Source organism: Mustela lutreola, chromosome 1 (genome assembly GCF_030435805.1).
Source record: "Mustela lutreola isolate mMusLut2 chromosome 1, mMusLut2.pri, whole genome shotgun sequence".
Classification (NCBI taxonomy): Eukaryota; Metazoa; Chordata; class Mammalia; order Carnivora; family Mustelidae; genus Mustela; species Mustela lutreola.
Window position 1 is genome coordinate 37,980,671 of NC_081290.1, and position 17,114 is coordinate 37,997,784.

A 17,114-nucleotide genomic window follows, 5' to 3' on the forward strand; every position below is an offset into this window, starting at 1 on the left:
GTTTATACCTTTTAATCCTCTTCACCTATTTTGGCCATCTTTCATCCCCTCCTATCTGGAACCACTAGTTTATTCTCTGTATTTATAAATTTGTTTCTGGTTTGTTTTTTGTTTGTTCATTTTTTTTCTTTTTCGAATCCACATATGAGTGAAATCATATTGTATTTGTCTTTGGCAGTCTGAAATTTCATTTAGCATAATACCCTCTAGGTCCATCTATACTGTTGCAAATGGCAAGATTTCATTCTTTACTGCAGCTGAGCAATATTACATTATAGTGTGTGAGTATCACATCTTCTTGATCCAGTCATCTTTTTTTTTTTTTTTTCCACTTGAGAGTAGTCCTTTATTAACTGGCCCAATTACAAAAATAATCATGGTAGATACTTTAGTTCATTCTTCGAATAAGCCTATTGATCTGGTCTTCCCTGTTGCAAGCATCTTCACCTTCCACAAAATGGGTAGTCTTTTTCTTCATCCCCCCTCGTGGAGAAGATAATTTGAAGGGTCATAAAAAGTTGTTTGCCTCTTTGAAACGTTTTCCAACAGTATAGATCTCGTGAATCAGATCCTCCATGCAGATGATGCCATATTTACCAAGAGATCGGGCAATCAATGTGTTATCTGTCAGGGCAATTCGTTTTTGTTGATTTTGCCATAACCACGCTTGTAGATCAATTCATTCACTGACTTCAGGTTAGGGTACCCCCATGCTATATATGGTTCCACAATCCTTAACATGTTAACTGAAGCCTTGTTGAGCTTAACAAAGGTGCCATTAAAGATTTGACGAAGGCGAAGGAGCTGCAACACCTTTCGAACCTTTGGGCTCACACCATTGATGCCTCTGATCCTGATGACAAACGCCAATTTGGGTTCTGCAGGTACATAGAAGTTGCCAGCTTTTCTCGCCATCCTCGCCATCCGAATCTCGGTCCGGTACATCTGTCTGTACTCCTTGTGGTAATGCTTGGCTTTCTCATAGATAAGCTTCCTCCTTGCCTTTCGAAGCATCTTTTGAGCAAACTTCTTCCTCAGACGCTTGATCTTCAGCTCTGAGAAATTCCTTCGCTTCTTTTTAAGGATTTCTGGCACGGCAGGAACCTTCTTTTTCTTCTCCTCTGCACCCTCCATGGTTCCAGCCGCGATCCATTCATCTTTTGACGGACATCTGGGTTGCTTCCATATCTTGGTTATTGCAAATAATACAGCACTAAACAGGGGTGTATATATCTTTTTGAATTAGCGTTTTTATTTTCTTTCTTAGTAAATTTATTTTCTTTATTAGTGTATTTATTTTATTTTATTAGTGATTACAGAATTGTATGGTATTTCTGTTTTTAATCTTTTGATGAACCTCCAAACTGTTTTCCATGGTGTATGCCCTAGTTGACATTCTCACCACGAGTGCACATCGTTCCCTTTTCTCCATATCCTTACCAAGTTGTTATTTCTTGTCTTTTTAATACTAGCCATTCTGACTGGTGTGAGTGAGTATCTCATTGTGGTTTTGATTTGCATTTCCCTGATGACTAGTAATGTTGAGCCACTTTTCATGTCTGTTGGCCAACTGTATGTCTTTTTTGGAAAAATGTCTATTCATATCTTCTGGCCACTTTCTAATTAGACTGTTGGGTTTTTGGTGTTTTAGGAGTTTTACTTTGGAGTTGTAGGAGTTATTTATATATTTTAGATATGAACCCCTTTTCAGATATATCATTTGCAAATCTCTTCTCCTATTCTGTAGGGTGACTTTTCATTTTGTTGATAGTTTCCTTTATTGTGCAAAAGCTTTTTATTTTGGTATAATTCAAATAATTTATTTTTACTTTTGTTTCCCTTGTCTAAGGAGACCTATCCATAAATATGTTGCTAAGGCTGATGTCCAAGAGATTATTACCTATGTTTTCCTGTATGTTTGTATGACTTTATGTATCATATTTAGGATTTCATCCATTTCTAGTTTATTTTTGTATATGGTATAAGAAAGTGGTCCAGTTTTATTCTTTTGCATGTAGCAGTCCAATTTTCCCAGCACCCTTTATTAAAAAGAATGTCTTTTCCCTATTGTATATTTTTACCACCTTTGTTGTAGATTAATTGATCATATGATTGTGGGTATATTTCTGTGCTATCTTGTTTCATTGATCTACATGTCTGTTTTTGTTCCAGTACCTCATATTGTTTTATTATAGATTTGTAGTATATAGATTTGTAGTATATTTGAAATCTGTGATTATGATACTTCCAGTTCTGTTTTCATTCTTGATTGCATTGACTATTTAGAGTCTTTTGTGGGTCCATACAAATTTAAGGATTATTCTACTTGTGTGAAAAATGCTGTTGGTATTTTGATAAAAATTGCATTGAATTTGTAGATTACTTTGGGTAGTATGAACATTTTAAAAAATATTAATTCTTAAAGTTCATGATCATTGTTTATTTTTTCATTTGTGTCATCTTCAATCTTTTTCATCAGCGTTTTATAGTTTTCAGCATATAGGTCTTTCACCTACTTGGTTAAGCTTATTCCTTTCTTATTCTTTTGGTATTTTATTCTTTCTGGTGCAATTGTAAATGGGATTACTTTCTTTATTTCTCTTTCTGCTAGTTTATTATTAGTGCATAGAAATGTAACAGATTTCTGGAACCTCCTGGGTGGTTCAGTCAGTTAAGCATCTAACTCTTGATTTTAGCTCAGGTCATGATCTCAGGGTTATGAAACCGAGTCCCACAATGGGATCTGCACTCAGCAAGAGTTTCCTTCTGCTTGAGATTCTTTCTCTTCCTCTCCCTCTGCACCCCCCAGCTCTTTCTCTCTCTCAAATAAATAAATATATCTTTTAAAAAAGAAATGCAACAGGTTTCTGTATATTAATTTTGTATCCTGCAACCTTACTGAATTCATTTATTAGTTTATCAGGTTATTAATATTAGGTAGGAATTAGGTAGGAATTTGTTATTATTATTATTAGTTATTAGTTCATTAGTTTGTTAGGTTTTTTGACAGAATCCATAGCATTTTCTAAATATAGCATTATGATAGATGAAATTAGTGACAATTTTACTTCTTCAACAATTTAGATGCTTTTCCCCCTTTGTCTGATTTCTATGGTTTGGACTTCCACTAGTATGTTAAATTTGAGTTTTCACCATTAAAACTGTGAGTTTTTGTATATAGGTTTTATTATGTTTAGGAATGGTTCATCTAAAGCCATTTTGGGAGGGGTTTTTTTTATCATAAGTGGATATTGAATTTTATCATATGCTTTTTCTGCATCTATTGAGATGATCATATGGTCTCTGTCCTTAATTTTGTTAATGTGATGTATCTCACTGATTGGTTTGTGGATAATGAATCATATTTGTACCCTTGGAATAAATCCCATTTGCTTTTGGTAAATGATCCTTTTAATGTATTGTTAAAATTGGTTTGCTAATATATTGTTGAAGATTTTTGCATCTGTGTTCATCAGGGATGTTGGCCTACAGTTTTGTTTTTTTTTTCTTGTATTATTGTCCAGTTTTATTATCAGGGTAATATTGGTCTCAGAAGATAAATTTGGAAGTTTTCCTACTATTTTTTGGAGTAGTTTGAGAAGAATGGGTATTAACTCTTAAAATGTTTGGTAGAATTCACTCTGAAGCCATCTGGTTCTAGACTTTTGTTTGATGGGAGTTTTTTTGATTAACAGTTCAACTTCATTAATAGTAATCTGTTCAGATTCTCTATTTCTTCCTGATTCAGTTTCAAAAGATAGTATCTTTCTAGAAATTTATCCATTTCTTCCAGCTTGTCCAATTTGTTGGCATATAATTTTTTGGTAATATTCTCTTATAATTCTTTGAATTTTTGTTGTGTCAGGTGTAACTTCCCCTCACTCATTTCCTCACTTTTCCTGATGAATCTGGCTAAAGGTTTATCAATTTTATCTCTCAAGAAACAGTTCTTAGTTTCTTTCTATCTTTATTTTTTTAACATCTATTTCATTTATTTCCACTCTAATCTTCATTATTTTCTTCCACCAACTAATTTTGGGCTTTGTTTTTTTCTTATTTTTCTAGTTCCTTTAGGTATGAGATCAGATCATTTTTTAAAAGAGTTTTCTAGTTTCTTGAAGTATGCCTCTATTATTATAAACTTTCCTTTTTTAGAACTGCTTTTGCTGGATGCCTGGGTGGCTCAGTGGGTTAAGCTGCTGCCTTCGGCTCAGGTCATGATCTCAGGGTCCTGGGATCGAGTCCCGCATGGGGCTCCCTGCCAAGCAGGGAGCCTGCTTCTCTCTCTCTCTGCCTGCCTCTCCATCTACTTGTGATCTCTGTCAAAAAAAAATAAAATAAAATAAAAATTTTAAAAAAATTTTAAAAAAAGAACTGCTTTTGCTGCATTCCAAATATTTTGAATCATTGTGCTTCTGTTTTCATTTGTCTTTATTTATTTCTTAATTTCCTCTTTATTTCTTCATTGACCAACTGGGTGTTTAGTTGTATGTTGTTTAACCTCTATGTGTTTGTGGGATTTTTTCTTTCATTTTTTCCTTGTAATTAATTCCTAGTTTCACCATGTTCTGGTCAAAAAAATCTTTGATATGATTTCAGGTTTTTAAAATATACTGAGACTTGTTATGTGGCCTAGCATTTGCTCTGTCCTGAGTAATGTTCCACATCTACTTGAAAAGAATGTGTATTCTGCTGTTTTTGGATAAAATAATATGTATATGTATATACACACACACACATATATATATATACACACAAAAATATATGCACAAAGACAAATTATATATATACATGTATATATATAATTATATATGTGTATGTATATGTATATAATTTGTAAAGTCCATTGGTATAGTGCATTAATACCATTCTTTCCTTATTGAATTTTTGAGTGTATCTTATCCATTGATGTAAGTGGAGTGTTGAAGTCCTCTATTATTGCTATATTGTTGTCAATTTTTTCTCTTTATGAATGTTAATTTTTTTTTGTATTTAGTTTCTTTCATACTGGGTGCACAGATACTTATAATTATCATATCCTCTTGTCAGATTGATCCTTTTATCACTATGTAGCGGTCTTCTTTGTCTCTTGTGACAGTCTTTGTTCTAAAGTCTATTTAATATAAGTATTGCTACCCTGAGTTGTTTTTATTTTACACTTCCATTTGCATGGCATATTTTTTTTCATCTCCTTACATTTAGTTTATACCTGTCTTTAGGTCTGAAGTGAACCTCTTGTAAGCAACATTGAGATATGCTTTAAAAAAAATTCATTAGGTGACTATAATATTTGATTAGAGCACTTAGACTATCTACATTTCTTTTTATATTTTAAAGATTTTATTTATTTATTTGAGAGAGAGTGAGAGAGATCACAGAAGGAGAGGGAAAAGCAGACTCACTGCTGACCAAGGAGCCTGATGCATAGCTTGATCCCAGGACCTTGGGATCATGTCCTTAGTGCAAGGCAGATGCTTAACCAACTAAGCCACCCATGTGCCCCTAGACTATTCACATTTCAAGTAATAATTGATAGGTAGGTACTTATTACCATTTTTTTCATTGTTTTTTTTGGTTGTTTTTGTAGAACTCTGTTCCTTTCTTTTCCTAATCCTATCCCTTATGATTGATGATTTCTTTTAGTGTTATGCTTGGATTTCTTTCTTTTTTTTTTTTTAAGATTTTATTTATTTATTTGACATAGAGAGACACAGCAAGAGAGAGAGAACACAAGCAGGGGGAGTGGGAGAGGAGAAGCAGGTTTCCCACTGATCAGGAACCCCAATTCCGGACTCAATCTCAGGATCCTGGGACTATGACCTGAGCCAAAGGCAGACATGTAATGACAGGGCCATCCAGGAGCCCCTGGATTTCTTTGTTTTTTATTTTATTTTTTTATCTGTTTTGTTTTTGGTTTATGATTACCATTAGGTTCAAGTATAATATCCTAAATATATAGCAGTCTATATTAAGTTGCTGGCACTTCAGTTTTAACACATTCTAAAAGCACTATATCTTTCTCTCTTTATTTTATGTATATGTTGTCATATTTTACATATTTTATTTTTGAGTCCTTTCACTAATTTTTTAGATAAAATTGATTTTATTACTTCCCTCTTTAAAGATTCATACTAGCTTTATAAGTGATCTACTACCTTTATTATGTATTTGTTTTTACTTGTGAAATGCTTTCATTTCATATTTTTCTTCTAATTATGACCTCTTCCTTTCCCCTTTTTTTTTTATTCCTTAACATTTCTTATAAGGTTGTTTTAGTGGAATGAACTCTTAGTTTTTGTTGGTTTGGAAACTCTATCATTCCTTCAATTCTGAATGATAACTTGACAGAGTGTTTTGGTTGTAGGTTTTTCTTTCAGCACTTTGAATATATCATGCCACTTTCCTAGCTTGCAAAATTTCTGCTGAAAAATCAACTACTGGTCTTAAAGGTTTTCCCTTGTAGTTAACTTTTTGTTTCTTTTTTGCTGCTTTTAAGATTCCTTACTATGTCACTGTCTCTCCTGCCATTCTCTGTGTGGTTCCTCTATCCTTTGTTGTACAGAAGCTTTTTAGTCAGTCCTCAGTTCTTCAGGAGAATTTGTTGTACATGTAGGTATGGATTCAGTGTGTCTGTGGAGGACGTGAGTTCAAGGCTTCCTATGTCTCCACTTTGAAACTATGTACATTTTTTAAATGCACTGGAATGTTTACTTCATGAAGATAGATTTTGTTTGCTTACTTCACTGCTGATTCTCATTGTTAGAATAGTTCTTGGTATCTAATAGTCACTCAGTAAAAATTAAATAAATGTTCTCAAAGCAAATGGAGCCACTGGGCAATGACTTAGAATAATTATTTTAGTGGTGACTCAGAATTACTATTAATTTAATGTTACAGTCATGTACTAAGTAGCTGGAATATAGGAATTTCCTCTTATATTCAATGACGACAGATTACAATTTTTAATCTTTTTTAATAAATTGGGATATAATTGACAGATAACATTCCTTTCAGGTGTACAACATAATGACTCAATATTTGTATATTTTGCAAAATGAATACTGTAAGTCCAGTTAACATCTATCATAACACATAATTAAAATTTTTTCTTGTGATAAGAACTTAATTCCTAAATTATCTACCTTCTTAGCACCTTTTACATCATCTTTCATTATAGTATTATTTCTTTAATAAATGGAAATTCATCTGCTTGTTTTGTTTGGTCCTTTTCTAGATTGTTAGATATCAATTCTTGATGTTCTCAGATCATCTTTCTGGCAAGGTAAATAATGATTTTTTTTTTTTTTGCCTTAAAATCTCTTCTCACAGAAGCCTTAGTAGTAGGCTGTTTTATTTTATTCTGTTTTATTTTATTCTGTTTTATCCCTAGTGCCAACCCCAGTACCTAGATTGTAGTAGGCAACTCATAAATATAGTCAAATCAATGAACATCAAGTGGATCTTAGAAGAACAAAGACTACCAGCATGTCTTTTTACTTTCATTTAGAGAAATCATTGGATATTTTCTCTTTGTTTTATTTCATATTTTTTTAAAAGTATGCATTTTTTTAAATTTTTAGATTCTATGCATCTGAAAGAAGTGGGGGACCTCTTTTTTCCTATATTTCTATAAGCAAAAATAGTTATTTAAAAACATTTCTGAATATGATTAGAATAAAAAAGAATTAGATTTATAGTAATTTTTCTCTTTAGAATTGACACACATTAAACCACACATAATCCTTTTTTGATCAAATGCAATTTATAGGAAGAATAATAACTAAATATATAGCCAATGAGAAGAAATCATCTTCTCAACTCATAAAATGGCTTATTTCTTTATTGACAAGTGTTTCAATTTGGTGCAATTATTTTTCACAAAAATGGAAACCTGTGCATAAAATTAAATTGATGCATTAGGTAATTTTAAAATATCATCACATTTTTAAACATTGTTCTTACATAAATCAATCATATTGCAGTATTTCTGTCTTCACTGCTTATTCCAGAAAACTATTGCTTAAGAAATCGCATATATATACAATGATCGGTATAACACTAACATAATTAGTCCTAAGTGGAAAAGAAATTATTAATAAATTAAAACTAAGCTATTTGAATCAAAAAGGTGAATAGCCATTTTTCTGGAAAATTTTAAAAACCTAAATTTCCATGCAAAATATAAAAGCTCAAGTCCAAACTTCAAAAATTTTGAATCAGTTTTGGTGTTTTATTTTTTGTTTGAGAGCATGGCTCATTTTATTTATTTATTTAATACAAAAATCTCATTTACTTAGAAGCATACTGAGTGCCAATGAAATGGCTACAATTTTTTTTTTTTGCAATTATGCAGTAGTCTTAACAGAACAATAATTATTTCATGTAAGCTGCATCAGACACAACTAGAGATGGAAAAACTGCCATCCGCATATATAACTAATTTGTGTTGTGCACTAAGAAGACCTGCTTTAAATTTCCATACCAATTTACAACCTCCATACTGTACCAGGCAAGGTTAGTGGCTATTGAAAATACTACCAGGACAGGACTATCTAAAAAAGATACATTTCATAGTGTATTAATTATACATACAAAAAAGACACTGTAGTGTTTAAAAACAAAATTTCCACAGCCTTATATTTCAATTCTTTTCTTTAAATGAAGTGAGTTGTATAGGGGGTGGGTAAATGCTTTATAGGCAAAAGAAAAACTGCACTAGAACCAACTTATCATGATGATGATCATCATCTTTTTCTTTATCTTCATCTTCCTCCTCATAATCATGCTCTTTATCTTTCTTTTCTTCCTCTTCCTTCTTTGTCTTTATTTTTCAGCCTTGATGACTTTTTTTTCCCCCCACATCAGGCTTTCCCTTTGGCTCACTATGAGCAATATTTTTCACATTTTTCCTTCAGCTAAGCAGCCTTCTAATCCTATTGCTGCTCGTTATCTACAGCAATATTATTCTACATTTCTCCCAGTTTCTTTGTCATATAACCCATAGATAGTCTGGGATATTCTCCTGTGATTTGGGGGGTAATACTCAGAATAAAACAAGAAAAAGGGTGGAGGAAGCCGCTTGGGTGCACTGGGATCCTTAGACTTCTTTTTTTTTCCCCCTGTAGGGGCATGTAAGTTTTAATTTCTTTTTCATAATCAGTTTTGTCTACCTTTGTCAAGTCTTCAAATGTTCTTTTCTCTTTAAAAAACATGGTCTTCCACTTCTCTGATCACTTCTTTGAAAACTGAGAAGTTGACAGAAACTTCTGGGTGCTGCTTCTTGTGCTCCTCTCAGCAAGTTTGCACAAAGAAGGCATGTAATGACATTTTGCCTCTCAGCTTCTTAGGCTCTCCTCTGCCCATGTTTAATTATTTTCTTCTGTAAGGCACAAAGTCACCCAGTGCCCATCTGGCTCTTGCTTGTCTTGTCACTGTCTCTGTGGAGCTCAATGTACTGCAATGGCTGTGAAAGTGGGAGCCAGATGCAGCCTCCTCACTCTCTCCACTCTTGAGAATTGCTCATCGTAAAATTTTAATTAAATTACCTTCATAATGAATAAAAGCAAAAGTTATGATCTTGTTCCCCCCCTTTTTTTAAATATTTCACCAATATTACTCTGTCTGGTTTTCCAGAAGGTAAGTGTTTCTATTTTTTTTTTTTTTTAGTAGAATAGATTTCTAATATGGACATTTTAGAAGCATCTATTCCAAATTGAACTAATTAATAGCTCATGAGGAAAAAGTACTGCCATATAATTGCATGTTGTACCCTGAACTATACACAGGGATTGCTGAAACAGTTAAATAATATACAAGCTATATGATTTGTTTCCTTTAGTTCTCAATAAGAGCAAAGTCCTTGAACTAGCTTAAAAACAGTCCCCAGTACAGAATTTATTGAAATCATACTACAGGAATCTAATTGAAGCCAAAGAAAAAAATTAGATCCTTTTGCTCTTGTGTCCACATCTCATCTGGTCAACTTTTTTTTTTTTTTTAAAGTAGGATTTCAGAAGGAAAACACAGGGACAGGATAATAATAGCTAGCATTTGTTGACAACTGTGTACTAGGCACTGTTTTAAGCACTTTCTATGTGTTTTCTTGTGTAAGCCTTTCAATGATATAGACTCTCTTTACTATTATACAATTTTATGTATAAAGAAACTAAAATGGGGTATCTGGGTGGCTCAGTTGCTTAAATACCCAACTCTTGATTTCCGCTCAGGTCATGATCAAAGGGTTGTGGGATATAACCCTCCATGCCCAGCATGGAGCCTGCTTGGGATTCTTCTCTCCCTTTCCCTCTGTCCCTCCCTGCTTCTGCTTGCACACTCTTTCTCTAAAAACAGACAAATAAAAACAAAACTAAGGGGTGGCTGGGTGCCTCTGTGGGTTAAGCCTCTGCCTTAGGCTCTGGTTGTGATCTCAGGGTCCTGGGACTGAGCTCTGCATCGGGCTTTCTGCTCAGTGGGGAGCTTGCTTCCCCTTCCCCTTTGCCTGCCTCTCTGCCTACTTGTGATCTCTCTGTCAAATAAATAAAAAAAATCTTTTTTAAAAAGAAAAAAACACAAAGCTAAAACACAGATGCCATAGGAAAAATGTCTAAAATTACAACGTTTTTAAATGATGGAGCTTTAATTGTAATGAAGACTGTCTGTTTCCAGAGACTATGTATTAACCTCTATACTCTGCTGAATATAATTTGGAGGCATAGCTGACAGAAGAGGTGGACTAAGCATATTCCACAATAAGTGTCTATTATAATGTCGTTTATTGCTCAGGAACCTGAAAAATAATCAAAACTTCAGAATCACATAACACTTCATTTTAATCTATGATGATCTTAATGATTTCTAATAACTGTGTATGTCAGATACTCTGGGGTTAATATCTTCATTTTACAAATGAAGCAACTGAGAATCAGAATGACTGATTAAAAAATGGACACAAGATTATTACATAATAGAATTTAGAATATGCTGCTCAGGCCCCTTTAAGAGAGATCTTTTATAATATATTCCACTAGTAGGTCAACATGACATATCCACCTGCTAGAAAACACTCAAGCACTTGACCTAAGCTTTTCTTTCCAAATGGCAGTGTATTTTTTTTCTTTTGACAAGTATTTCTGCAGTTTATTTACAAAATTAGAAAAGAAATCTCAATTGTGTAACAGAATAAGTACTTGAAAAATTAACAATTAAACATGAAACTTTTTCTGAGATTGCTTGATATGAATTCATGTACATTCAAACAGAAAGCTTCAGTCTGAAAAACACACAAAAATTCATTTTTAGATAAAAGTATGAAGAAATAAAAACCTCATAATATTGCCCCAGATCTGATATACTCATCAATCCTAGCTGATATGTTAGTTTCCTATCAAACAGAACAGGCCACAGTCTCCAAGACAGGCTGTCAATTGTGAAAATGAAGCCCAAACTTGCTGTGGGCATTGGAAAGATGGCAAAAGTCTAACTGAAGCTGAATGGCCACAAGTGAGGAAGAAAGTATAAAGTGAAAGAAGTGGAAAAGGCATTCATTGCACTACACAGTGTTTGTCTCAAATTAGAACTCAGAGATGAGTCCTAGAGTCTTCTAACTGAACCGTAAAGAAGAAAGGTCCATAGGAAGAACATGCAGAAAATCCTTTCATTATTAACAATCCAATCGTGGGTCACAGGCACCACTACTTTTTAAAATTTATCCTTTGTTGCAAGACATAGAGGTTGACAAGGAGATGTCCTCCCCATTTATACTGGTCACAGTTTATCTTTGGAGGATCTTATGTTGTAGGAGAGTATACACCTGATGGGTTAAAGATACTATACATCACTAACAGCTGGGGTCATCACTGGAGTGGTAAAGTACCACATTGGAGTGGTAAAGTCCAAAAAATAGCAGGAGATCACTTCCAGGAAAACACAAAGTGGAAGATTGATGTAGAGGCTCAGCTCTGCCATGTGACACTCCTTGTATTGTTTTGGATCTGAAGTCCTGGCTTAATTATATGAGATCACAAACCTCTTAAATATCAATTTTCTATAAGGACGTTTTCACTTTATAGAATTTCATCTTGTTTACTCTCAAACTCCTCTAGAAGTTTTACAATTAATATCATATAATATTTCTCACTCATTCATGAGAAATGTCATGGTACATAACCAATGAAGATTAACATTTAAGAATTTCATAGCTATAAGAGCCTAGTATGTAGCATATAACATTGGAGATGATTATGGCAAAAACAGCCCAAATGTGGTCTCTAAGTTATATTTGAAGGAGCAGTTCTCCAGCCAATCCCCATTCTTAACTTTTCATGCACCATATGGTCCTAAAATTATGTGATTAAATATAGGAAAATGAAATATTGCTTCTGAAGTGGAAATGTTGACAGTTATCTTTCTTATTGCAATCTTTGCAATTTCAGATTAACTACAGTTAATAATGTCTTTGTGTAGAAGAAAGGATTCTTGGAGAAGGGCTCTTGTGAAGGTTACATGTATTATTTTTTAATGCTTGTCAGCTCTTCAGAGCTCTCCTGGCAACCACTGTAATATAAAATATGGATTTCACAAACAAAAGCAGAAGCTCAATCTCATTATTTTTTTTTCTTTTTGTATTAGTTCTGCCAAGTCCTTGATGCCTGAAATAGGAAAAAAAAAATTTTTTTTCTTGTAAAAGCTATCAGATCAGTCCATCCACTTGAAGACCATTATTACTCCATGAAAAGTTTCTTCTTATGATGAAAGGTGAATGTCAGATCATAATTTTAAATCATTGTAAATAGTTTGGTTGTGCTGAAGAATGGAAGAGTAAAAGGTTAGAAAATGTTAGATGCTTTAGAATTTTGTTCCTTAACTTGTTGCTAAGAAAAATTGAATACATCACTCCCTTTATTTCTAGTTTTTTTGTCCCATTAAGATTCCAGTCAACCATCCATCTACTCTTACTTTCTACAAACATTATCTTCTACATACTACCCCCACCCTGGATGCTACAAAAGTAAAGAAAATAAGCACTTAACTATAAGGAGCTCAAAAATCTAGTGGTAGGGCATACAGATAGGCATAAGTAATAGAAGTATAAAGTGATCATTTCTATGACTAAAGTACTACCCCAACCTGGAAGAGCCATAAAGTAGACCTTGAGGGACACCTGGGTGGTTCAGTCGATTAAGCCTCTGACTTCAGCTCATGTCATGATTTCAGGGTCCTGTGATTGAGTCCTGCATTGGGCTCCCTGCTCAGCAGGAAGCCTGCTCCTCCCTCTGCTTCTCCCCGCTGCCTGTGAGCTCTCTCTCTCTCTCTCTCTCTCTGTCTCTCTATCTCTATCTCTTACTATCTCTCTCTCTGTGTCAAATGAATAAATAAAATCTTAAAAAAAAAAAAAGTAGAACTTGAGTCAGAAGCAGATTTTACTATATAGTAACAAAGAAGTCACAGAAGATTATCTTCATCTAAAGAAGCCACAGAAGATTATCTTCATCCAAACACTCAAGTGTTTAAAATAGTGTAGACATTCAAAGTGAATATTAAGGAAGTTGTTAAAAATGGACTTTATAATAAATAGAAAACAAAACCTTAAGAAAGATTTCCTCAGATCTTTCAATAATGCCATGTTTGAGATTATCATCATGAGATAAATCTCCCTATACCCCACATTATGATCATTTAATTAGATAGAATTGTCATTAACATTCATAATTTTATTTTATTATTTTTATTACTTTTAGAGGTAGAATTTAGTGGTTCATCAGTTGCAGGTAACACCCAGTGCTCATTATATCAAGTGCTCTCCTCAATGTCTGCCATTCAATTTCCCCATTCCCCCACCCACCTCCTCTCCAGCAACTCTGTTTGTTACCTATAGTTAAGAGTCTATTATGGTTTGCCTCCCTCTTAATCTTCATCTTATATTATTTTTCCTTCCCTTCCCTACGTTCATCTGTTTGTATCTTAAATTCCACATATGAGCGAAATAATGTGGTATTTGTCTTTCTCTGACTGACTTATTTTGCTTAGCATAATACCCTTTAGTTCCATCTATGTCATTGCAAATGGCAAGATTTCATTCTTGTTGATGGCTGAGTGATATTCCGTGTGTGTGTGTGTGTGTGTGTGTGTGTTCTTTATCCATTTGTTTGTCAGTGGAACATTCATAATTTTAAAGAAGTACTTCACTGGCATTCATTTAATAAATATTTAATGCATGCCAAAAATATCATTTTGGAAATTAACATGACAGGAACTTCATGAATTGTTTCAGAAGAGAAACAAATCCTTCCTAGGTAATTAAATTTAAAGTATAGAAAACTCATGTAACTTTTGTCTTAAAGATGATAGTGCCTAAAGATTGAATTGAATTCTTTTGCATTTTTTGTTTACTAGGCCTACCTAACATTTTACCCCAAACCTTGTTGCTATGGATGTAGGATATTTAAGCATTTAGGTCTTTATAGAGTCTTGAACTTTATAGAAGTCTTGAACTTGAATGGGCTTCAGCTTGGCCAATTTGCCTCTTATTTTTTCAAGTTAATATTATTCACTATAGTGTATTTAGTAGTATAAAGACATAAATCTATTTGAGGGTACCAAAAGTGATTATCATTGTTTAGCACTTTTTTGCATAATACAAAATAAACATGGTGATCATAAATATACAGGCCTGAATCAAGAGACTATGGCTAATACTGACATATTTCCCATTGTGTCTATGTTGTACTATTTTCTAATTTTCATTAGGGGTAATGAGGCCAGAGAATATCCCTATGAGCTAGGTTTATATGGTTTTTCCCTAAGAGATTTGATATTTCCTATGTCACTCATCCTGGACAAATAAGACACTTGGTTTACTGAAGTATTTTTGGTGGCTGTTGTTGTGGGGTTTTTGTTGTTGTTGTTTGTTTGTTTTTTGTTTTTTAAAGATGTGGGGGAAACTTACTGTCCAGGTCTGGGTAGAACAGGAAATGGAGAACAGAAAGACAATCTTTCAGATTTTTGTGATTCTAGATGTCAAGGGAAGAATGGTGGTATCCTCACCAAACTACAGAGCTGATATAAACCAAAGAGATGCCAGGACATGTCTGGCCTTGGCAGTAGTTTTCAAGTAACTTATTATAGTCTCCTTTTATTATTTATTCACCTTCAGCCTTGTACAAGTCAACTTTGGTTCCAATTTGGCTATGGAAAATTGGAAATGGGAAGATTCCTATGTACTGAGTTTCTGTCCTAGATGCTAGCTGGAGTCAGCATGGAAGTTGTGGTTGAAGAGAGTGGACAGGCCATCTCATCAGACATATCAGAAGTTGAGGTTAGGTCACTGTGGCAAGATGCAGAGAATTCAATGAAATGATGTAAGAGAATTTCATCTTGAACACAACTGGGACCCTAGAAATACTTGTTTAAATGGCTAGGAGAGACCTCGGATTTTAGCTATGTTGAATTTAGTCCATTTGGTTCAGCCATTATAAGTCTGTAATAAAAATAAAGTGTTGTGATATTTTGTAACCCCAAGTTAGAGAGGCCTAGGGTATATGGTTCCTCAGACAGTTTCTGTGTTATTATTATTATTTTTTTAACTTGGTAAGTTTTTACACCACACAACTACAGAGATGTCATTTATATCATAGCTTATTCAAATGATGACCTCTGAATTTGTGCAGAGTACTATCTGCATAGATTTATTCAATGACCTTGTCAAGTAGCAGTTTTTGGTTTCCAGCTTTATGTGCATCAATTCTTTATAAGCAAAAGTTAGTTTAATGCACCATATATCTTACCTTTAATGTTCTTGGGAACCATCTGAATTCCATTGCTTAGATTTCTTTTTCTACTATTGACAGTCTGTCTTCACAGCCATATAGAGCTGTTACAAATACAAATCACTTTTTTAAAAAAGCATCATTAGCATACACAATTCAGATTAAGTCAAAAATTTGCCAGTGTTTCTATTTCATAGATAATTTTATTTTTATGTCTATTTTCCATTTCCATCTTTTTGTTATATTTTGATGGCAATGAAATGCCTAAAGAAGTAGGTAAATATATTTTTCTGACTTTACTTATCAATCAAAAAAAATAGTAAAACTGTGTACATTTCACAGTTCTACAGAGGGGCTCACAAACATTTTATCAGGTCTGAAATTGTGTCACTAGTAGTGTCTATGGAACCCGTCTTGGAGAAACTGCCTTCATTCAAATTTGAAATGTGCTATTATATTTAAAATTAAAAAAATTTTCCCCCTTATATATTATCAGTGAATGTAGTTGGCTTTATGATTCACATTATCTTTGGAAATGTAGATTCATAATTGTATGGGAGAAGGGAAGTTTGTTTCCTTGGCCTTTATATCCAATTGCCTTGGTTTTAAGTGGGTGGTGATTTTGTGTCCGTCCATGTGTGACACTTACGCCCATCTTTTTAGGTTAATCATATAGTTCATCTTCTTTTGAGTGTGAGAGAGGAAACTGGTGATTAAGAACTCGATTTTGGATTTCCTTTTGCCAAAGCTTGCTTTCATATAAACTTGTGGAATTTTTTGTTTAACTCTCTCCATCTCCTTATCTTCTATTCCAAACCTTTCTGTTTCCCTGGATTTTCTTAGTGTTTAAGCCAATTATTATGCATGTTCTTGATATAAACCTTCTACCCAAGAGTTAGGCACTAAAATGAAAGCTAGATGTTGTTTATTATCTTTTGCTTTGTCAGGGTAGCTTCCAGATGATTGCTCTCTTGACTTTCTCTTCCTCTAACATTTGCTTTTTTCCTCTAATTTACAATTGTTTTGACCTTTTGAAAGTCTAATTCACTTTGCTTTAAAAAAATAAATACTTGTGCCTTGGGTTTTGAACTGTTTTTAATTGTACTTTTGATTTTTGCTACTAAATGTTTTTCAATACTCTTCAATGCTAAATGCCTTTTTAAAAATGCATAATAACCTAATAAAATTTGATTAACTATCAAAATTCCAATTATTATTTTGGCCTCCATTTGTCTCTGCTTTTGCTACTCTCCAGCTATAAAGCACTTTCTAGACACCTCAGAATTTAGAGTCTACCCATTCTCAACCATTTCATATTCTTTTTCTTCATTTTACTGTTTTGAAAAAAGT

General features: G+C 33.5%; 2 pseudogenes; both read right to left on the reverse strand.

Moving 5' to 3' along the window:
• Nucleotides 1–336: 336 nt before the first annotated feature.
• Nucleotides 337–1,141, reverse strand: LOC131825020 (large ribosomal subunit protein uL30-like; annotated as a pseudogene).
• Nucleotides 1,142–8,692: 7,551 nt separating this feature from the next.
• On the reverse strand, nucleotides 8,693–9,363 carry LOC131840032 (putative high mobility group protein B1-like 1; annotated as a pseudogene).
• Nucleotides 9,364–17,114: the final 7,751 nt, after the last annotated feature.